A 24247-nucleotide genomic window follows, 5' to 3' on the forward strand; every position below is an offset into this window, starting at 1 on the left:
ATTCTCAAGTTAATTAATACTTTGCTTTTTCACTCTTCCTGCCAAAGTGAACAAGTTCACACTTGCCCACATAGTATTCCATGGGGTGAATTTTCCCATCCTGCCCGAATTGTGGAGGAGGGTGGGGGAGGGGAGGGAGAGGAGGTGGGTAGTGGGGGGAGTGTGGGGTGGGGGATTGGTTGATAGTGGACCATGCTAGGGTCCATTGACCTCAGGCAGGATTTTCTGGTTTTGGGGCAAGTGCGACCAGAAAATTCTCCCTGGAATGTCAGATTCTTGCCCACTCACTCAATCTATCGATAAATTTCACATTTACCCTCATTATACTCCATTTCCCAGGTGTTTTCCCATTCACTTCATCTATGTCCATTTGTAGCCTCCTTATGTCCTCTTTACAAATTATTTTCCTACCTATCTTTGTATCATCAGCAAATTTAGCAACCATACTTTCTATTTCTTCATCCAAGTCATTTATATAAATTATAAAAGGTTGAGGTTCCAGCACTAATCCCTGTGGCACACCACTTATTAGATCTTGCCAATCTGAAAATGTCCCATTTATGTTTACTCTTTGTTTTCTGTTAGCTAGCCAATACATGCCAATCTGTGATTTCCCACACCATGAGCTTTCATTTCCTGCAAAAATGTTTGATGTTACCAAGTGCCTTCTGGAAATCTAAGTTCAGTACATTCACTGGTTCCCTTTATCCATAACAAATGCTACATCTTCAAAGAACTCCAATAAATTGGTTAAACATGATTTTCTAACACATGTTGACACTGGAAGATTACCGTGACTTTTAATATCTTCTTTAATATCTTTAACAATAGCTTTTCCCTACACAGATGTTAGGCTCACTGGACAGTAATTTCCTGCTTTCTGTCTCCTTCCTACCCCGTTTGAATAAAAGAGTTATGTTTGCTATTTTCTAATTTCACAGAACCTTCCCCAAATCTAGAGAATTTTAGAAAATTAAATTGAATGCAATGACTATCTCACTAGCCACTTCTTTTAATCCCATCCAGACCTGGGTACGTATAATCTTGAAAGTCCAGAAAGTTGCTCAATATCACATGCCTGGTGATTGCAATTTTCCTGAGTTCCTTCCTCTTTTCCATTTCCCGACTTACAGCTATTTCTGGAATGTTACTTGTATCCTCTATAGTGAAGACCGATGCAAAGTATCTGTTCAATTCATTGGATATCCCCATTATTAATTCCCTAGACTCACTTTCTATAGGAACATTACTCACTTTGTTATCTGTTCTCTATTTAAAATTATTTGTAGAAACTCTTAATACCTTTTTTATATTTCCAGCTATTTTTCTAGTACTCTTTTATTTCCTTATTAATCTGAGTCATTCCTTGTTCTTTATACTCTGTCTAATCTTATGATCTGCCACGCAACTTTGCACAATTATATATTTTTTATAGGTGTGATATCTTTAACTTTTTCATTAACCACGGATGGTGAGTCATCCTCTTGGAATTTTTCTTACTTGTTGAAATAAATCTACTCTGTGTATTCTGAAATATCCCCTTAAATGTCCACCACTGCATCCTTATTGACCCATACCTTAACCTCATTTGTCAGTTCATTTTAGCTTGCTCTGTTTTCATGCCCTTACAATTATCCTTATTTGTGTAATGTATTCATCTTGGACTCACTTTCCACTCCCTCAAACTGAATGTAAAACTCATCCAGATTATGATCGCTCCCACCCAGGGGTGCCTTCACTTTGAGATCATTAATTAATCTTATCTCAATGTACAATACCAGGTCTTGTATAACATCCACCCCCAACCCCATCCTCTGCCACTCTACCATACTTTTCACTGTTACCACTATATTTTTTTTGCTCCCTCAACTTGAATTGGCTTTCCTTACCATGTATGCACTCAGCCCACCCTTCTCCAGACATCTTTCCCCTTTCCTTGGAAACTCTCTCCCACATTCCCCCCACTGTTGAGTGAGCCTGCCTCCTCTGTCCTGCCTATTTTCGGAGAGTCCCGGGGAGCAGGGAAATTGCTAATCAGAAGTTCAAACTTTCCAGGCAATTCCCGCGGAATCCTTGCATTGGGATTTCTGAGAGGTCCTGTCGCACACTTTCTGGGGTACATCTGGTATCTGACTATCTAGAGATCAGAAGATCTGGAACAGAGTACAAAATCAAGGTAGTTATGCTAAACCTTTACAATTCACTGGTTAGGCCTCAGCTGGAGCACTGCGGCCTCAGAGGGTGAGGGAGAGATTCAAGGGAATGGTACCAGGTTGGGAGGAGCTTCAGTTGTATGGAGACTCTGGAGAAACTAGGGTTGTTTTTCTTAGAACAGAGCAGATTAAGGGAAAATTTGATTGAATTGTTCAATAACATGAAGGGCTTTGAAGAAATAAAACCCATTCCCATTGTTAGGAGGGAGGTTTAAATTGGTTTGTAAAAGAACCAGAGTGAGTGAAACTTCCAGCAAAACCTTGTAGAAACAAGAGGGAGAACTTTCTTATGGAATTCCTGTCTGAAAGAACATGGAGGCAGATTCAATAAGAGAAATAAATAACATCCTAATTTTCTAATTATTGTCAAGAATTAGATGACATTCAGCAGGGAAAAAAATTAGAGTACTTTGGCTAAAAACCAGGGGCATATTGGACAACTCTTAGACAGAGCCAGCACTAATACAATGAACCAAATGGCCTTGTTTTGTGCTGTATTATTCAATGATTTTCTAGCATCCTTTACCTGCACTTCTAATTTACTTGCTTTGTTCCCTATGTTGCATCTATTTTTATGTAGAGCTCTTGTTTTTTTAAATTCTTTTTACCGCATCCTTAAGCTTAAGTTTTCTTTAAAATGTTGCCTTTATTTAACTGCATCGCTTTCAGAGGCTGCTAATATATTAGTTAGTTTATTTGTAGATTTGAAGCGACTATTAACTTGTATTGTTAATTTCTTTATTTTCTATTGGTTTTCTCAAACAAGAGTAAAGAGGAGCACCAAAATGGTGGATGTGAAAGATCCCATGGCACCATTTTGTAGAAGAAGAGGGGAGTTATCTCTCAGCTCCTGACCAATATTTTTCTGTCAATTAACATCAGAAAACCAAATAATTTATTCATTATCACATTGCTACTTGTGGGAGCTTGCTGTGTATAAATTTGTCTGCCTTGTTTCCACATTGTAGCAGTGATTACATTTCAAAGAACAAGAATATGTAGGAGCAGACTGAAACTGTGGTTGTTGGGTTAATAATTATATGTTTATAATATGTCTCACTGTAAATAAAGGCTTATGGAGTGTGTTAAGAATAGGCTTCAGTTTTATCTTTCATTGCCTGGCTTTAGGACACCTTGGTGCTTTTTTCATTGTATTTTGTGGCTCATCACACTTTTTGTTTTTCATTCCAGTTACAGGAATTTTAATCATATTTCCTATATTTTTTCTACCTATCAGATCAGTGCGAGGTCTGCTACCGGTATCACTTTAACTCACTGTTACCAGTCACAATGATTGAGATGTCAGCGACTAAATGGACAATACAGTGAAAGGCAATGGCAAATCGCTGCTGAAAATAGCCAAGTAAACAGTGCAGGATGGCATCAGTACAAATAAACCCCAACAGCATGGGCAGGAACCACTTCAAAAGGCAGGTGAGATCACACTCATCAAAGGAGGGAGTGAATCTTCCAGCAAGACCTTGTAGAAACAAGCTTGGCAATATTGAATAGGAACACAGAATGTCTGAATAACAAAAAGGAAAGGAGAAATTAAACATCCTAGGATTGTGTGAAATTCAGTGGACGGGAGAAGACAGCTTCCTGAGTGATGCAGTGAGAATGACATACACAGGAGCAGAAGGAAAGGAATGGGGAATAGCAATAATGCTAGCCAAGGAAACTGCCAGATGTGCATGAAGTGACATTGACTCAAGATAGCCTGATGCCTGTGAAACTCTCACAGAATCACTGGATTGTTATGGTGCAGAATGAGGCCATTTGGCCAATGATGTCTGCATTAGCTCTCCAAAAGAGCTCTATGACTTAATGCCATTCCCCTGCCTTTACCCTGTAACCCTGCACATTGTTTCTAATCAACTGATCATCTAATGCCTCGATTGAACCTGCCTCCACCACACTTTCGGGTGGTGCATTCCAGATTTGTTGTTTTTAATCTCACATCACATTTGCTTCTTTTGAAAATCACCTTAAACCTGTACCTTCTCATTCTCTATCCTTTTATTCTCTGGGACAGTTTCTCTCTATCTACCCTATCTCTTAGCCTTCTCTCTAAGAACAACAGTCCCAACTTCTTCAATCTATCCTCATAACTGAAATCTCTCATTGCTGGAACCATTCTTGTTAACCTCTTTTGCACTCTCTCCAATGTGTTCACATCCTTCCTATGGTATTGCATCCAGAATTGTACAATATTTCAACTGAGTTCTATATGCTTCTCGTCATCTGTTTTGCTACTTTCAGTGATCAAAAGGGGAAATCACTGGATGTTACCATTATTCAAGTATACACAGCCAGGTGTGAAAATCCAGTGGTAAAGATTGATGAAATATGTGATAGCATTCAAAGACTAATTGAATAGGAGAGAGTGGGAAGAGCTAGAAGATTATCTTGGGAGATTAGAACAATATCATTGGAGAAGGAAGAGATGATAAAGTAGCACCATAAAGACTTAGCAAAAGGAGTGAGTGAAGCTAAACACTGGTAGATTTTTGCAGAAGAGCAGGACTCGTGATAACAAATACATGGCTTAGGCATCAGAAAATAAGGGGGTTATACGTTGAAAATGTTTGACAATACAGGAAGTTTTCAACTGGACAATGTAAAGATGAGACATAGATACAGGAGTGATATTAAGAATTGAAAGCTTATACAGCAGCTGTCTCAGACTTGGATCATGATCTTATGACTGGAAACATTACTGAAGGAGACCCAAGACAATGTATGCAAAAAACAATGGAACCTCGAGAGGCTGACAGAAGGAAATGAAGAATTTGGGAATTAAGTAAACATAACATTTGTTAGAAAAGACAAGGGCAGAATTCCCCATTCCTTCCTCCCGCCTCCTGTGGTAGGTTTTCCCACAGAGGAGGTAATTCACCATTGGTCACCGGCAGGATGGCAATTCACATTCTTTGTCCTTGCTGGGATTAACTTTGGAACTCTGGAAGTGCCTGCTGTGGGGAAGGGTTGAAGGATACCACCAATATGAATAAGCAATGGACACAGCCGAAGGAGTCTGTCAAGGAAAGAGGGAAAATATCATTGGGAATTTGAGAGTAAAGAGAATCTGCAAACCATGGGCTAAAACTGGAATTTTCTAAAAGATGGAAGAACTGAAGAAGGCAAGCTGAAATATAAGTATTCAGATAATGAGTTAAGAGAAACAGGAAAGGCAAGTGAACAATAGTTGAAAGAGTTGAGGGTGTGCTCAAAGAACTGGGCCAACTCAGATAAGGTAGGCCCTATGTATGTAACAGCAAAGAAGTGGCATTAGCATAAAGGATTGAAAACAACTGTAATAGAAAGAAAAAAAATGTTTTACTAACAAATCCTGATGAAATAAGAAAAAGAACCAGAAGAAGCATATTAAAGACTAATGTCAACATCAATTTTATTGGACCAGAGATATTGCCACCGTGCCACCCTACTGAGGTTAATGAGTGAACACAGTTTAGAGTTTGGATGGGAATTATGTTTGTTTCATAATTTTAGGAAAATCTTTTGATTGAGTTGACTCAATTACGCTCTTAAGAGTGCTGAGGGACTTCGGGGTAGATTGGGAGATTGACATCTCATTAACAAGCTGTACATAGGGCAAACAGCAACAGTGAGAGTAGTTAATGGAGAGTCAGAACCATGTGTAATTGGAAGAGCAGTTCAGTTAGGGTGTTGTTCACCACCAGTCATCTTCAATGTCTACACAGAAGCAATGATCAAAGAGGTGTTGAGATTGAGGGGAATGGATGATAACATCAGTTAGATTTGCAGATGACTTATTACAAGCACAGAAGAAGGATAACAAGAACTAATGTCTAGACTAGTAACAGCAGGCATGAACCTTGGAATGAAAAATGAGCATTGGCAAAACCAAAATGATGCATTTTTTAAAATCACAAAGAAATATTCATGTATTTATCAAGGGAAGTTGCCAGGAACAGATGCAAGAGTTCAAGTATTTTGGAAGCAGATGGAAGGTGCACTGAAGAAATAAGATCAAGGATAGCAATGGTAAAGGCTGCGTTTGATAAGAAGAGATGGTCGCTAATCAGAAAGCTGAATAAACGCTTCAAGAAATGGCTAATAAAAGCTTGATTTGGAATATTGTTTTGAATTGATGAGAGACTTTACAGGGAGAGAAGCCCAGCTTGCAAAATAGCTTTTGAAGGTGGGTTTGGAGGAGAATAGAAAAATTAGACAGAAAATAACAAAGTGATGAAATGCGGCAGAGAGTGAAGGAACATGGAAATTTGTTGCACACAATAAGACAAACCGGGTAGGACATGTTTAAGAGAAGATCTTAAGGAGAAAGAGGGAGAAGGGAAATTCAAAATGGCTTGAAAATGAAAGGAACTTATTGGTGGATGAAAAGATTGGCACAGGATAGAGGGATATGGAAATCCTACACTGAGGAAAGGACTTAACTCAGGCAGAGCATACATGATGATCATCATAGAATCAAAGAAAACTTACAACACAGAAAGAGGCCATGTAGCCCATCATGCCTGTGCTAGTCAAAAACAAGTCTCCATCCTAATCCCACTTCCCATTATTTGTTCCATAACCCTGCAGGTTACAGTGTTTGAGGTGCAAATACCCAGCCTGCAGGTGCAGCAGGTGGTCAGAAAGGCGAATGGGATGCTGGCCTTCATAGCGAGGGGGATTGAATATAAAAGTAGGGAGATCTTGCTGCAGCTGTACAGAGCACTGGTGAGGCCGCAGCTGGAGTACTGTGTGCAGTTTTGGTCGCCGCACTTATGCAAGGATATTTTGGCCTTGGAGGGAGTGCAGAGGTTTACTAGGCTGATTCTGGAGTTGAGGGGGTTGATCTATGAGGAGAGGCTGAATAAACTAGGCTTGTACTCATTAGAGTTTAGAAGAATGAGGGGAGATCTCATTGAGACGTATAAGATGATGAATGGGATGGATAGGATAGAGGTGGAGAGGCTCTTCCCGCTCAGAAAGGACAGTAGGACTAGAGGGCACAGCCTCAGGATAAAGGGGGGGGGCGGTTTAGAACGGAGTTGAGGAGGAACTTCTTCACTCAAAGGGTGGTGAATCTCTGGAATTCTCTGCCCGTTGAAGTGGTGGAGGCTGCCTCGCTCAATATTTTTAAGACGCGGGTTGATAGGTTTTTGATAGGCAAGGGGATTAAGGGTTTTGGGGAGAGGGCAGGAATGTGGAACTGAGCCACGACAGATCAGCCATGATCTTATTGAATGGCGGGGCAGGCTCGAGGGGCTAGATGGACTACTCCTGCTCCTATTTCTTATGTTCTTATTATGTTCTTATGCTTTTATACAAACATCGCTTAAATAAGGTGAGTTTCTGTCTCTACTACCCCCTCAGACAGTGAGTCCCCGACCCCCACCACCCTCTGGATGAGAAACATTTTTCTCATTGCCCCTCTAATTTTTCTACCAATCACTTTAAACTTACGCCCCCTAGTCACTGACCTTTCTGTTAAAGTAACTAGACTCCTCCTATCGACTTTATCCAGGCCCATCACGATGCTGTATGTCTCAATCAAATCTCCTCTCAGCCTCCTTTGTTCTAGGGAGAACAACCCCAGCCTCTCCAATCTTTCCTCATAACTGCAATTTTCTAGTCTTGGCAACATCCTCGTAAATCTACTCTGTCCCCTCTCCAATGCAATTCCATCCTTTCTGTATTGGGGTGACTGGAACTGCACACAGTCCTCATGTTCTTGCCCAACTAATGGTTTATATAGTTGCAGCATAACCTTCCTGCTCTTATACTCTATGCTTCAGTTAATAATTGACAGGATTCTATATGCCTTCTTAACCACCTTATCAGCCTGCTAGCTTCAGTGATCTGTGGATATTCACTCCAAGGTCCCTCACTTCCTCTGCACCTCTCAGTATCCTCCCATTTATTGTCTAATCCTTTGTTTTGTTTAACCTCCCCAAAATGAATCACCTCACACTTCACAATGACAATGATGCTTTTTCTGCCCCTGAAGTATTTCTATTTTTGTTAATACTCGTGATCTGGCCTTTGCTGTCAATTCTTTTTCTTAACTTTAGACTATTTTCACTTGTATCACTAAAATATTTTTCATAGCCCTAAGGAGAACAGAATCTTCCATTAATTCCCTGGGGGCAGCCAGCGTGCAGGCTGCAAATAATTTTTTCCTTGCAGTAATCCTTTCACTTGGATATTCATCTCAGTTCTGTTCAGGTCCAGGTTGACACAGCAATCCAGCTCCTTCCTGTTCCTATCCCAGTGTTAGGATCCCTTAAAATGGAATCCCTCCTTTCACATACTGATGATTGAGATGGGGGTATAGTGGTGGTGTCACTTGGCCAGTAATCTAGGAACCCAGGCTAATATTCTGGGAACATGGGTTCAAATCTCACAACAGTTTTTAATCAAGAGGAACTTAATTTGAGATTTAAGTTCAATTAGTAAAATCAGGAATATAAAGCTAATCTCAGTAATGGTGACCATGACCCCATCATCGATTCCTATAAAAACTCAGATTGTTCACTAATGTCCTATAGGGAAGGAAATCTGCCCTTCCTACCTGGATTGGCTCACATGTGACTCCAGACACGCAGCAATGTGTTGACTCTTAACTATCCCTCTGAAATGGCCCAGAAACCTACTCAATTCCAGGACAATTAGGGATGGGTAATAAGTGCTGGTGATACTAATATCCAAAAATAAAAAAAGTATTAATTGCCACAGTCTGCTGTTCTGAAACCATCTGTGGTTTGAGGAATAATCTCGAGATTATTTCCATCAATGTCTTGCTATTTAATTGAAGATTTTTGAAGCTTTGCCAATAATCAGACAGATGTTGTGATTCTTAAATTGTTTCCATCATTTCTGGCAGCTCATTTCAACTTCTCAGGGCTACCTTCTTCTGCATAGAGTTCCTCCATCCAACTTGCATCCAGTTTGCTATTACATATATATGTTGGGGGTTTTGGGTACGTACTTCCCTTTTAAGGGTGAGACTCCTGAGATGAGGCTAGCTCCTCCCAGGGTGGAACCTGGTTAAGCAGCATAGGTCCTGACCATGGGACAGTGCACACCTATAAGAAAAAAGTTCCCCAGCCTTCAAGTTAAGAAGCCTGTTTTGTGGTTCTTTGGTGCCTTACCTCGACAAGTACATCCATTATATTTGCTTTGATGCTTAATACAAATAGTGAAGTAGTACATCTTCTCAGACCATTCCTCCCATTTTTCTCCCCAAATCAAGCTGCGCTTCATATGGTACTGCTGAGCTTAAAACTAAAACGGGCTGATAAATTGGAGGGAGGAATGCTGAAAAAATAGCATTCCATCATTTCTCAGCTCCTGTGAAAAAAGATGCCATAGATAAGTAAAACCCCTTTAAACTTGATGAACTGCCAAGTGACAGCCATATTTATCTGACATTGTAAATTCAACCACGAAGCCAGCCAGCATCTGTATAAAACAGACTGGCCCATAAATATGAAAGGCAGCCCATAATTAAGCCACTCTAGCCAGAACACCCAGGTTCAATTCTGGGCAGTGTTGAATGTACTGGTCTCAGTTCAGATTACAATTAGGGTGTTGAACAGACTATATAGCATCCCTGGCTAAAAAGAGGGAAAGTGTTCAGTCTCTGCTTGATTGAGATTGAGTTGGAAGTTTGTACTGAAGCAGAAACATGTGTAAATTCTGATGAGGTGGATCACAGATACATTTAAATGAATCAGTTTGGAAAGGTTGTTTCAGAGTGTGGATGACCAATGGTGGAGTGGAGTTCAGGAGGCAGGGAAATGCAGAGTCGATTGAAAACAGAATAGCAGAGTACATGAACTGGGATGTATAGCTGAAGATAGGGAGATATTGGGGATGCAAGTCCATGGAAGAATTTGAAGATGAGTGAGGAAAGACCTATGAAGGTTGAAAAGGAATCAGATGTTGTTTAAATGAATTGGAAGCAGGATAGGTTGAAGGAGACATTGTTCTGTTAATTGATGTTTGTGCAAAATGGACTTGTAATGATCATCAGTGATATGCAGAGTTAACACACAGCAGGTTCTGTGAGTGAACTGGAGGTTTGTTACAAATATGATTAGAATGTCTCCAGCCTGATGCTCCCAGTTTAGTTTCTCTTTTGTTGTAACCACACTCACAGCACACAGCACAGGGAGCAATCAACAGGCAGTATACACCAAACAATAAAATGCAAGTGATCAGGGAAGAAAGCAGTGCAGAAATCAAAGGTGAAGCTTTCAGAAGCAGGTAGACATGGCAGGGAGCAGTATTATGGGGTGGAACTGGGCAAACTCCGTGATGAATTAAACATGGGGCCCTTTTCACTGGCGTAGGATTGGATTGGATAACTGAGAACTATCATTTTGCTCCCAAATCAAGGAGCTACTAACATACTTATCTTTATGGAGTCCTCTATAACATTAATACATAATGAAACAGGGACATTTTCAGATACAATTGTTGGGATCGATTTGGTTCCTGATAAAGTCTATAATCGTTCTGTTATCAGTTGGAGAATGAAGTCCTGTAGCAGAAGCTTCTCAGATCAGGCAAGAGGGAGGCAGAAGAGAGGCACTGGAGCTTGAGTGTTATAGCCCATTGGGGGGACTATGGGAATGAAAGAATGGGTCCTCCAGAGGGGTTTATCATTCTGTCCAGGGCACTTCCAACTGAAGGTCCACTTGCACCCTCCTATTTGTTTCACCTCTCCCAGTGATGCTGTCAGTCTGACATTGCTACAAGTCCAGTTACGGGACTGACAACGTCAGGAACTCCCCCAGTTAAGGACAGCTCGGGATCGATAATCAATGCTGGCCAATAAATTAATAAAAACCCATTCTTAACTGGAAGGTGGATGCAGCCAATTAGAAGGTCACCTTTTGGAAAATCACACCAAGAGTGCACTGTGGGGTTGAGACATGAAAATGGTCCCAACTCGTGAAAACGTTCACTCCAGCTTCTATCTGGATTCAGCAATGGTTGAGTTCCTACTGCTTAATTGTGCAAGGGGAGTCAGGGAAGTTAATCAAGCTGTCTTTCCACTCTTCTGTCTGTCTCTTCCATTCCTTGAGTGCTCTGCCTAAAGGCAGATCCTTGGTGCATGATCTGCTGAAGTTCAACGCAAGCCGTTTTCTTGGCGTTTTTTTGGTCAGTAGTACGTTGTTATTGCCTCTCACTCTCAGGGGCAGGGTGAGGAGGCAGCTCCCAAATCCAGTGCTATTGCTGTCATTCTGAACTGTTCGCTAACTAGTCCCTTCTTGACATATAAGGAAGTTAATTATTTTGAACATTGTCTCTCCTGATATGGATAATTGAGATATTAAATAAATTTACATTGGTAAAGGATGTCTCTGCCCTTAAGATGTAATCACTTCCCTTGCCAATTTTGCTGATTGATAAAAGATGCTCGTCCTGACCTCCATGGTGCAAACCTCAGATAATGTAAGTGCTAAGTGATGCCCTCTCACCCCAAGCGCTCTGCACCAAATATGTTCCATTCTTTCAGAATTCTTCACTTCAAAATCACTCCCATGGCCATCTTAAACATACTGTAACTGTCTTGCAGGAAAAACCATATAAATGAACAGCAGCAAGAATAATTACTGTACGGCATCTTGTTGACAATAAATCGATTGTTATATAGTGCGTTATTGCGTATGGTCAATACGTTGTACATTGTGTGAAAATGTATCTAATGTAAACAAGAATAATAAAATAAAATGGGATTAAATTGAATCAGTTTAATAGCATTACCATCACTGAATCCCTCAAGAGCGACATCCTGTAAGCGTAACATTGACCAGAAACTGAACCAAGCTAGCCATATAAATACTGTGGCTACAATAACAGGTCAGAGGCTGGGAATCTGCGGTGAGTAACTTACCTCCTGACTCCCCCAAAGCATGTCCACCATCTATAAGGCCCAAGTGAAGAGTGTGATGGAGCTTTCTCCCCTGACCTGGTTGAGTGAAGCTCCAACACTTAAGATGCTTGACACTATCCAGGACAAAACAGTCTGTTGGTTTGGCAAATAATGTCCTGGGGCAGAATGTTCCTGTCCTCCCTGCTATGGGAATCTGAGTGACGGGTGTGACCCGTGCAAAGGTCCAGTGACTTCAGCAGGATTTTTCTGTCTTGGGGCAAGCGCGGCCAAAAAATCCCACTCCTAATGAAAAGTAATCGGTCGATAATGTTAAATCCATTTCTGTCAGACCCGCTGAGAATTTTCAGCTTTTTCCATTCAAATTTCAGATTGTCAGCATCCACAGTGGTTTGTTTTTGTCTATTTAATGGCCACCCCATTCATCACCTTAAATATTTACTCCCTCCATCACCAACGCATCATGGCTGCAGTATGTGTTGCCCGCAAGATTCACTGCAACAACTCTATAGCACCTTCTAAACCCATGATCCTTAGCACCCAAAGGAATGAGGGCAGCAGTTGCCTGAGGACACAACTCCCACCTGGAAGTTCTCCAAACTACACCCTATCAGAACTCAGAACACCATCATTGTTCCTCCACTGACACTGGCTCAAAATCCTGGAGCTCTCGCCCTAACAGCACCGTGGGTGTACCTACACTACATGGACTGCAGTGGTTCAAGATGGTGGCTGACCTTCACTTTCTCAAGGGCAGTTAGGGTGGGTAAAGAATGCTGGCCTGGCCACTGATGCCCACAACCCATGAATGAATCATAAAAGACAATTAATGACTAATTTATTAATTATTCATAATAACCTCAGGAGTCACTGCTATGAAACAAGGAAGTAATTTGTTTGCTCTGAAATGCCTATGTTAGGCATAGGAGAGAACACTTTAAAATGATTTTGTAGTCTGACACAAACTCTGCCATTTACAGTTCTTTCCTCATCACCTCAATTCCCAAAAGCCTTTTTTTTACACACAAATGTCCAGAGGCCTTCCAATGGACCTTGGAAAATGTAAGGTCAACAGTTGTAATAAGATTGGAACAGCTACTTAATCCACTTCCCCACGGTGTAGATTTGAACTTTATGGTTTAAGGCTGACATTTATGGAAGAAAAACACGTAAACTTGTCAGTCTCGAGATTGCAGTAAATACCGGATTCAATATTACAGCTTCAGCTTCATTTGAGTGAGGTTGAAGGGTCTACAGCATAATGTTTAAAATGGATACTTGACTGGAGATTTGTTCTTGATGGAATTGCATCCCCTATCAAATAGCTGTTAAAAGGACCTAGGTTAAACTGATTGGGACATCTCAATACATCGTGCATATGACGAGTTTCCAGCACAGCAAGGCCGGAAACCTCCGGAAATATAAAAACCTCCTGCACCTGGATCATTTCAGAGTCCTGAATCCACTGGTGTTTGTGTCCCCCAGTGCCTCCCTCCCCCGTCCCAAATGTAATTTTCTGGGCGTTGGTCAATCAGCAGGCCAATGTCCAATTAGTGATGGTAGGTGGGATCTGGAGGCAGGAGCTGGAAGGCCCATACAGACAACACTGAGCTGTGGCTGGATGCCTCTGTGGAGCATGGAGCATGAGAGAGGGAGGAGCAGGGCAGAGGGGTGGCATGGAAGAGGCTGCCACAATGACTCTATGCTGGAGATTGTGGCCATGGTGGTGAGCGCCCACATAAAGGCATACATATACTGTTCCCGGAGAGTGGGAGGAGTACACCAACTGCAATCATGAAGCAGATATGGCTGAAGGTGGTGTGGGAAATGTATAGCCATAGTCTACTGAGGATCCAGTTACGGAAGTGATTCAATGACCTGCCAAAATCTGGGAAGATAAGTGGCAGGTGTCACTCCACAAGGTTTGCAAAGCACAGCTGCCCTCTGAATTATGATATTTTGGTGCAAAAAGAGCCCCAACAATATTGAGCAGTATGTGCCAACATCTTCTCCTTGACTAATCAAAAGCTGGAGGTTGGGGTGACATTAATCTCAGTCCTTGGAAATTGGCAACTCTGAACTGTACAAACAGCCTGGAGTTGCTCACTCTATCTCAGTTTTCCGTTCTTGTGCACTCCTTTAAAAAGTAGCTAGAAGCAGCCAATGAAGCTGTGAACTCCATCACTAATATCTTCTCAGAGCCCCGGACCAAGAAGAGCGGATGAGGCGTTGCAAACACTATCACAGGAGCAAATGTACCCAAGCACCTGCAGTCGCCTCAGTGGATCACCAATAGCATGGGTGGCACAAGATGAGGTGCACATCACATATGAGCAAGGACAGGTGAAGGAGTCAGTAGAAGCTGCAGGTTGTCCCCGTTTGAAGGTAGACGCCAATACCAGCTGTGCTCAGCTCACTGGAGATACTGAGCCTCAGGGGCCATTGACATAGCAGCTGCTTGTGGAGTAGCAAAGACAGATGTGTGAACATCTGGCACCGTTCCCTGTTTGCCCTTGGGCAGAAGATGGCTAGGTGCATCCACCTCATGAGTGCTTCAATGTGCCAGCCCAATGAGCACATGCGTTCCTCCATTGAAATAGTGGCCATCTTCATGGAGACTCACATAGAACAGGCCAATGACTGGCTGTAATGTTCAACGTCATCGATTGTTCCATTGCAGAAGAGAATGAAATGATGGTAACATCACTATAGGACACATATGGATGAATTAATTTAAGGCCATGTTAAATGTACGAACTTCAATTAAACAAAAGCAATGATGATCTGATAAAGTGTTATGTAGTTAAATGTGGTACACTGCAAATGCATGGTTAGACATAGCCTGGATGGCATGGGAGCAAATGTCACGGGATACAGTCTTGTCATGGGAGCGACGATAGGCATGTAAACCATCTGACAAGGAGGAATGTTTATTGGCTATGATTGCTGTAAGCACCTTGTCCTGGCCTCTTATGGGCATGGATGACACCATGACCATACTCCTTCTCAGATGAATCCTGTATAATTATTTAACTTGATGATTAGCTATGATCAAAATGAATGGTGGAGCAGGCTCTGAGAGCCAAATGGCCTATTCCTGCTCCTACTTCCTATGTTTCTACAAATAAAGTATACATGCCATATAAATCAACCTGCTGACACTTCAATGTAGGTGGCCCTGGTATCTACATTCCCATTAAGAATATCTAAGTCGTTGTGTAAGTGATCAGACTGGAAATTTTTAAAAACATCCTCAGCCTAAGTTAGGATGGCATTTTCCAGACCTGTCCACCACATGGGAATCGTTGTGGGTGGATGGAAAATTTGGTGAACCAGCAAAGGGTCAGTTGATGTTGGGGTGAAATTCCTGTCCCACAGTGGGGCAGGACTGTAAAATTCCACTCTAAGGACAGAATTTTCTTAATAAGAGGCAAAGTGACTTAGCCGGCAGGAAGAACAGACAGGAAGCAGCTAACCCGAAAGGCTGTTTTCCCCCTTGTGTTGTTAGGCACATAGCGGAAAGAAGAATTCCAAGGAGCAGGTCCCATGATTTCATATAGGATGATGAATGGGCTCTGAACTTACATTCTAAAGGATTGGAGTGCCACTTGTAAAAGCCACGTAGGTCCAAAAATGTAAAAATAGAATGCCCCGCCCCTACTCTCAAACACCACCCCCATAAAAATCTTTAGATACCCCATGGAACAACATCCACCACCACCCCCCCCCCAACAGAACCACCCCAAAATGGAACTATGGAACCACCCTCCCCCACGTAACACCCACTGCCATGGTAGGTTCCCCCACACAACACAAAAGCCCCATCCCCTATTCCATAGAACATCCACCCAAGTGCAACACCCCACTACCCTTCAACAGACCAACTCCTGGCATTGCCCCCTGGCAGAGTATTACTGCCTAGGAATGACCCCCTGAGAGTACTCATTGCGCGCCTCCTTCTGCTCACCAGCTGCATGTCATGGTGGGGGTGGGGGCCTTGTCTTGATTCACATGGGCATGTGTAAACCCCATTTTGATGCTCCTGTGAGATTTTCCTCTCCCGCTGCCAATCTCGCCCTCTGAAAATGGAAGCACAGCATTCCCCCCTAAATGTCCAATGATGTGCAGGGTCTGTTTAATGCATTTACCATCTTCCACAGTGAACACAACCACATCATTTCTTAAATAAGATTAGAGAGTTCAGTGTGTGATACCTCCTTGTTGCTAGTGATGGAAATTGCTGGGATCTTCAGCTCAATCAGCTTAGTGGTCTGCTGTTGTATAATTTACTTGCTTTGAGATCGGGAACATTAGGATTTAAGAAATATCTGTGGTCAGCCAAAGTAGATACATCCCTGAGAGCTGACATCTGTTAAGTGTCACATTCATTGTCATAAAGCAGGTTACTGCTGTGGCATTCAGCCGCACTGAAGTCTGGACATATTCAATGTTTACTCTCTTGTAATCTCAGAACTGGTGAATGCACAATCCTAAACTGCTTAGTTTAGAATTTCCAGCCCAATAGACTTGTGCGAGAAATCTGTCATGTTCTGAGTTTGAGGCTAACGAGCCGTACATTAAATGCAGTAGCATTTGCAGACTGCACCAACTGTCCAGACTGGATGCCACGTGACCCTCTAGAAATACGCCCAACCAGATTGGACAATCTTAGTGCAAATGTTTAGAGACGATAGGCATTGACAAAGTAAAAGACCACACAACACATGAAGCAGCATTCAGAACAAAATGTTCGTAACCTCTCATGCCCTAGACCAGTGGTGGACAACCCGCAGTCCAGGAGTTAATGTGGCCCATCAGGTTTCTGAACATGACCTATGAGACATTTTGATGACTGCTGTCCAAACGCAGGGTTGTCACATTCCGCTGGTTTCCATCTACGTAGTTCTTTTCCTACCAGTCTGACTGAAGTGATACAAACATTAAGCAAGGGCAAGTGAAGTGAGATGCTTGCTAGTTGCACACAACATTGACTGTGAGACTCTGCAGAAAGTGTAACTATTTATTTCGTTTTGACCATTTGAAGTTCATAGTTCTATTAATATATAAATGATTAAGCATTTTCTATAACTCAATATGAAAAATTCAGGGTGTAGTAAATGTATTTAATTTTATTCATGGCGTTATGGTTAGTGAACAAGTTTGATTTCAATCTTGCGTCCACTGAGATGAAGGAAGACCACTCATGCATCCACTCACCAGTCTAGGTTTCCCATCACTGCACCAGATATTAGAAAAACTCACAACGTGAGTGAAACTCAGAACTCTCTTTTACAATTTCCTCTTGTCCATAGGGAAAGTGATGAAGAGTTCTGCAGCAAACAAAGCATTAGTTACTTGCCTCACGCTTGAATGGGCTACAGATTGGTTGTATTTACTGATGTCCTCTTTGGTTTCAGCTGGAGGCAAAAAATGTTCAGCATTGCAATGACCTTTACTGTAACAGGCAGTGCAGCTTGCAAATCTGTCACTGCTTCCCTGAGCGCATACCACAGCCTTTTGTGATTCATGAATACTGCTCTCACTGCAAACACAGTCTCCACACGTAGATAATGGCAGGAATATTCTCCTTGATCTGTACACTCAATCGGGAAGGTAAAGGTGGATGTGAGATTCCTTAATCAGTGACTCTCCCTGCCTTCCCAAATTGCTAAATAAAGCAAGCTTTCCAAAGGAACTGCCTTGCACATAAGATAACAAAAGTGATTGGAGTAAAATCTCTGCTGAAAATCCCATTCATGAACTAATTGGTAAAGATGTTCAGAACACACACTACAGTAACAATTCAGCAGATCGTATAAATAACTGAGACATAACACAGATTCCTTTAAAAGCACTCACTGAGTTTTCAAGTGCTCAGGCTGAACTGAAGTGAGTCCCAGCAGAAATGAAACAAATTCACCTTCAGACGAACATAGAAACACAGGAAATAGGAGCAGGAGTAGGCCATTCAGCCACTCGAGCCTGCTCTGCCATTCAGTTAGATCATTTAAAAAAAATTCTTCCGCAGACAGTGGGCATCCCTAATTGCCCTTGACAAGGTGGTGGTGAGCTGCCTTCTTGAACCGCTGCAGTCCATGTGGTGTAGGTACATCAACAGGGAGGGGGGGGAGTTCGAGAATTTTGAGCCAACGACAATGAAGGAATTATGACGTATTTTCAAAGTAGGGCGGTGCGTGACTTGGAGGGGAACTTAGTGGTGGTGCGTCTTGTTCCCTTGTGTCTGCTTGCCTGGTCCTTCTCGGTCAGTGACGGGCAACCTAGGCTGGTGAGTGGGCCGCAAGAGTGGCCCTCCTCCATCTCAGTGGGCCATAAAGATTGAAATCGAGCTTGGTCACGAACCATAACCCCATGAATAAGATTAACTACATTTAATACTTGCTGAATATTTCATAATGACCATTATACATCATTTATATATTAATAGAACTGTCATCAATTTCAAATGATCAATACAAAAGGAATATTTACATCTTAATGCAGCATCCCACCGTCAATGTTGTGAGCAATCAGCACACACCTCAATTTGCGTGTCCTTGCTTTATGTGCGTGTCCCTTCAGTCACACTGATAGGGAAAAAAAAACTGTGTGTGGGCAATGGCCAACAAAATGTCTTGAGGTACTCACTCAGAACTCTGATGGGCTACATGTGACATGTTGCCCACTACTGGTCTCGGTGGTAGAGGTCATGGGGTTGGAAGGAGTCTGGCTTACCTCGGCCTGTACTTGATTTCTGCGTGCAATGAGGATCAACATTAGGTATGTCCATAGCTGCAGCGCCGATGGTCAACCTGCCACAGCCATTTCTGGGAGCCCTTTGGGATTTTGTCTCAATCAGGTAGCTTTCTGGCTGCTGTCAGGTTTCCTTCCTGCACCGTAGGCAAATTTCCTGCTGGACCTCCTGGTGCCGGCTGGATATCCCACCCTGAGGAGTTGCCAGCCCATTTGAGGTTGGCAGAGCTACAGGGCGTGGCATTCACTGTCAGTACTGCAGTGAACTCTGAAGTACAGATGAGTGGAGAAGAATTTCAGCAGTCGGTCAGAGAGGGCCTAGTGCGGGGGAAAGAGAAGTTATGGTTAAGGGGAAGAAGGTGGCATTCCACGGATCCCTCCGTAAACCGTTCAGCTCCCCATATCTAAGGAAAGATATACTGCCATTGGGGATAGTCCAGGGAAGGTTCACTAGATTAATCCCAGGGATGGAGGGATTTTCTTACAAGGAAAAGTTGAGTCGGTTGGGTGTCATTGGAGTTTAGCAGAATAAGAGGCAACCTTATTGAGATACATAGGATTCTCAGGGGGCTTGACAGAGTAGATGCTGAGAGGTTGTTTCCTCTTGTGGGTGAGTCTAGGGGGCATAATCTCAGAGTAAAAGGTCACCCATTTAAGACAGAGATGAGGGAGATTTTCTTTTCTCAGAGGATAGTGGATCTCTGGAATTACTTATCACAGGTGGCTGTAGAGGCTGGGTTTTTCAGTAAGTTCAAAGCTGAGATAGACAGATCTTTAATCAGTAAGGGAATCAAGGCTTATGGGGATAAGGCAGGAAAGGGGAGTTGAGGAATACCATGTCATATCAGGCACAGTCTCACTGAATCACAGAGAGCTGATGAGCTGAATGGACTGCTTCTGTTCATAAGTCTTATGGTCTGCCTGGGTTTAGGATGCCCGCCAGGTCGTAGACACACCTATCAGGGTCAACCTGGCAGTTTTTCCACATGGCACAGTCCCCACTTACCACTGATAGACTTAATCAGAGCAGGAGTTGAGAAGACAACAAGACCACCACCCTACATCTGCCCCACTTTATGAACCCCAGCCTATTCCTAAGCATTGACCTCCACTTTGTAACTGAAATTGGCAGGATTTGGGCTGCACGACTATTAGGATCTGCTTCCCCTCTTGGTTTTTGCCATGTTACATGGGATCACCACAATGTTGGATGATCGCCCTTCATTACAACTGCAATTTCTTTTGGGATATTTGGTAGGTGGTTTTTACAGCAGAAATCCTTTGCTGCTGCTAACCCTCCCCATTTTCCTAGGCTAGAAACTAGCTCTCACACAGGCAAGTGCTCCTCCATCAGTGGCAGGGCTCTTCTATGGCCAACAACTCCTGAGATGGGACTCAAACACTGGACTTTCCAGCTCAGAAACAGGAGAACTACCAAATGTGTCACTCAGGCTCCTATAACACAATTCATTCACGCGTTCAGTATAAATCAATGGACTCCATTTGGATGCTGAAGATCCCTGCCTGAACCACATCTATAATATTGTATAATATTGTGCCCAGTAAGGCCCCCTCATAGGATAGGTGACAGAATGTCTTCAGAGAAGGTCCAGAGGAGAGCTACAAGAATGACTACTAGCTTAGCGGGGCTTAAGGGGGCTTTTGTCTATTTACTTCAGAACATTGTTGATGCAGAGAGGAATTGGTTGAGGTCTCAAAAAGAGATGAAGTGTTTGATATCATCCTGTGACTAGATCATTCTAGTTTAACACAATGGGAGAACCAGAGGATGGGGGTTAAACTACTTAAGAGTAGCAATAGATTGGACATATTTTTTCTTTATTGGAGAGCAGTAAGTCTCTGGAATAGATTGTCTGCTGGACAAGTGGGTGCTGTCTCTCTAATATCTTCAATTGAAACAGAGATTGCACCAGAGAGAAGGTATGTGTCTCCAGAGGTGCTCGAGAGGGGAGTGGTGGTGCCAGCGCATCATGGGAACATTATCAAATAACTTTTTGTGTTACTTATGGGCCTTGAATGTTTCGCTGGAGAGACAGGGGAGGCGGTGGTTTATGTAGTGACAGGGGGGTTGGAAGGATGGTGTGAGGTGGCCTAGTGGGGTGTTTCGAGGGGAGATTGGAGGGAAAGGGGAGATGTATCACTATGATGTTCCAGGATGAAAGAACTGGATGGCCTTTTCTGCTTGTTCATGTGGTATGTTTGAATGGTATCCTTAGCCCTGTGTTCCATGTCACAGTCACACAGTGGCCGAACCCTCCAATGCAGGAAGAAGGTAGTTCTGCACTCAGGTCACATTGAACCAGGTGCTATAAATGACTGTATAAATGTTTGCAGAAACCATAAACCAATGCAAGAACAATTAACTGGGAAAATAATGGAAACAGCGCTCCATAAAAAGTTTAATAGAATATTCTTCCTTTTAAAAGAACAAAAGGATATAAAGAAAATTGTGTAGCAAATTAAAATTCTCAACTCCTGTTTCAACTTAGTTGTTCAAAAGATAACAGATCAGTCCAATGTAAGGTTCAATAGCATTCCTAATTATCTCACGTATTCATTAAACAAATTACTTAAAAGCCTATTTTAAAACTCTCTTCCCATTCCTTTGTAAGTAATTCTCTGAATCAATAAAGTGACAGGTCAAATCCCGTACAAAAAGTTTAATGTTATTGCGTACATCCTATTAATAGAACTGTTAAAAACATTAACAAGGAAGCCACCCTCGCAATGAATCCAATTCCTTTGGTCTTTATCCTTCACGTGAGCAGATTGGCCATTGACTTGCTCCATTCCCATCTTTCCATCTCTTCACTTCACTGACCCATCTAACCAATTGGTTTCTGCTCCAATCCACAAATTCCAATAGCACAATCTACAGTCTCATAGCTCTGCAAGAAATGGCTCAGTTGTGAATTGAGTTGGTATATAGCAGTCTCACAATATTGAATCTAAACAGATACACAGTCAAACAATTTTGTGTTAATTAGTAACAATATTGGGCACTTCCTTGAATTTTCCCTACAAATGCAATTATGGGATTAATTGTTAACTCCCAAAACTGGGTGAACTTGGGTCAAGTAGAATGCTAAAGTTTTAAAATCTGAATCTGAATGTAGCCCACTTGAAACTTGCCCACTTCCCGTTTTAATGGAGGAGGGATGGGTACAGTGAATAATCAATGTTGTCTCTCAAGAAACAGGTCATTTATTTGCCTATTTAATGAGGCCATGTTCGTCAGATTTTATCTCTCTTTCAAGTTTAACTCTGGCTGGCCTTGTTTCCTGAGATTCAGGAAACTGATAGCTAAAGTGAGGCACAGATGACTGTGCGGAAGAAGTAAATGCTTTTTCAGCATTTCTGGTGGGCCAGGAGGATCAAGAGTGGTTCCTTGAATGCCCTCCAGCTTCTCTCTTCATGACCAGACACCTCCCAGTGATCAAACACTAAGCCGCTGCGATCACCATTACTCCCTGCCCCCCCTCCCCCTGCCATAGAAACATAGAAAGTAGGAGCAGGAGTAGGCCATTTGGCTCTTCAAGCCTATTCCACATTCATAGAAATCATAGAAACCTTACAGTACAGAAAGAGGCCATTCAGCCCATTGAGTCTTCACCGACCACAATCCCACCCAGGCTCCATCCCCATATCCCCACACATTTTACCCACTAATCCCTCTAACCTAAGCATCCCAGGACACTAAGGGGCAATTTAACACAGCCAATCAACCTAACCCACACATCTTTGGACTGTGGGAGGAGACTGGAGCACCCAAAGGAAACCCACGCAGACACGAGGAGAATGTGCAAACTCCACACAGACAGTGACCCAAGCCGGGAATCGAACCCAGGTCCCTGGAGCTGTGAAGCAGCAGTGCTAACCACTGTACTACCGTGCCGATCATTCATTATGATCATGGCTGATCATCCAATTCAATCACTGACCGGCACAATCACCAACGCTCCCCCCAGTCCCTCCCCACCCCCTCAAACACCCCTACCTTGTGATCAACAACTTCAGTCCCTCTGATTAGCATTCCTAAATCAATGATCAGTGGGGTCTGTAACTTGGGAGGTCGGCGAGTTGGTGATAGGGCATTGTGGGGCTCAGTGACCAATGGTGAGCGAGTAAATTGGAGTGTCAGTGATCACAAGGGCTCCTTATTGCAGAGAGTGAACATGACACAAAGCTGGGTGGGAGGGTGAGCTGTGAGGAGGATGCAGACATGATTCAGAGGTGATTTGGACAAGTTGAGTGAGTGGGCAAATGCCTGACGGATGCAGTATAATACGAATCAATGTGAGGTTATCCACTTCAGTAGCAAAACAGAAAGGTAGATTTTTATGTGAAAGCCATAAATTAGGGGAATATGCAACAAGATCTGGGTGTCCTTGGACACCAATTATTGGAGGTAAGTATGCTGGTGCAGCAGGCAGTAAAAAAAGCAAATGATATGTTGGCCTTCGCAGCAAGAGAATTCAAGTACAGGAACAGGAATGTCTTGTACCGATTACACAGGGCCTTGGTGAGGCCACACCTGGAAAATTGTGTACAGTTTTGATCTCCTTATCTGAGGAAGAATTTTCTTACTATAGAGGCAGTGCAGGTAAGGTTTACCAGGCTGACTCCTGGGATGGTATGACTGGCGTTTGAGAAGAGATTGAGTCTGTTAGGATTATAATCATTGGAGTTCAGCATGCTAAACATAGAACAGTACAGCATAGTACAGGCCCTTCGGCCCTCAATGTTGTGCCGAGCTATGTCCAATCCCAAGATCAAGCTATCCCACTCCCTGTCATTCTGGTGTGCTCCATGTGTCTATCCAATAACCGCTTGAAAGTTCCTAAAGTGTCCAAGTCCACTATCACAGCAGACAGTGCATTCCATACCCCAACCACTCTGAGTGAAGTATCTACCTCGGATATCCCTCCTATACCTCCCACCATGAACCTCATAGTTATGCCCTCTAGTAACTGCTACATCCACCCGAGGAAATAGTCTCTGCATGTCCACTCTATCTATCCTCCTCATCATCATCTTATAAACCTCTACTAAGTCGCCTCTCATCCTCCTCCACTCTAAAAAGAAAAGCCCCAGCTCCCTCACCTTTCCTCATAAGAACTACCCTCCAAACCAGGCAGCATCCTGGTAAATCTCCCCTGCACTCTCTCCAATGCTTCCACATCCTTCTTATAGTGAGGTGACCAGAACTGAACACAATATTCCAAACGTGGTCTCACCAGCGTCCGGTATAGTTGCAGCATAACCCCACGGCTCTTAAACTCAAACCCACTGTTAATAAACGCTAACACGCTATAAGCCTTCTCCACAGTTCTATCCACTTGAGTGGCAACCTTCAGAGATCTGTGGA

The sequence above is a fragment of the Carcharhinus amblyrhynchos genome, chromosome 4, assembly GCF_965287045.1.
Source record: "Carcharhinus amblyrhynchos chromosome 4, sCarAmb.v2.hapA, whole genome shotgun sequence".
Taxonomy (NCBI): domain Eukaryota; kingdom Metazoa; phylum Chordata; class Chondrichthyes; order Carcharhiniformes; family Carcharhinidae; genus Carcharhinus; species Carcharhinus amblyrhynchos.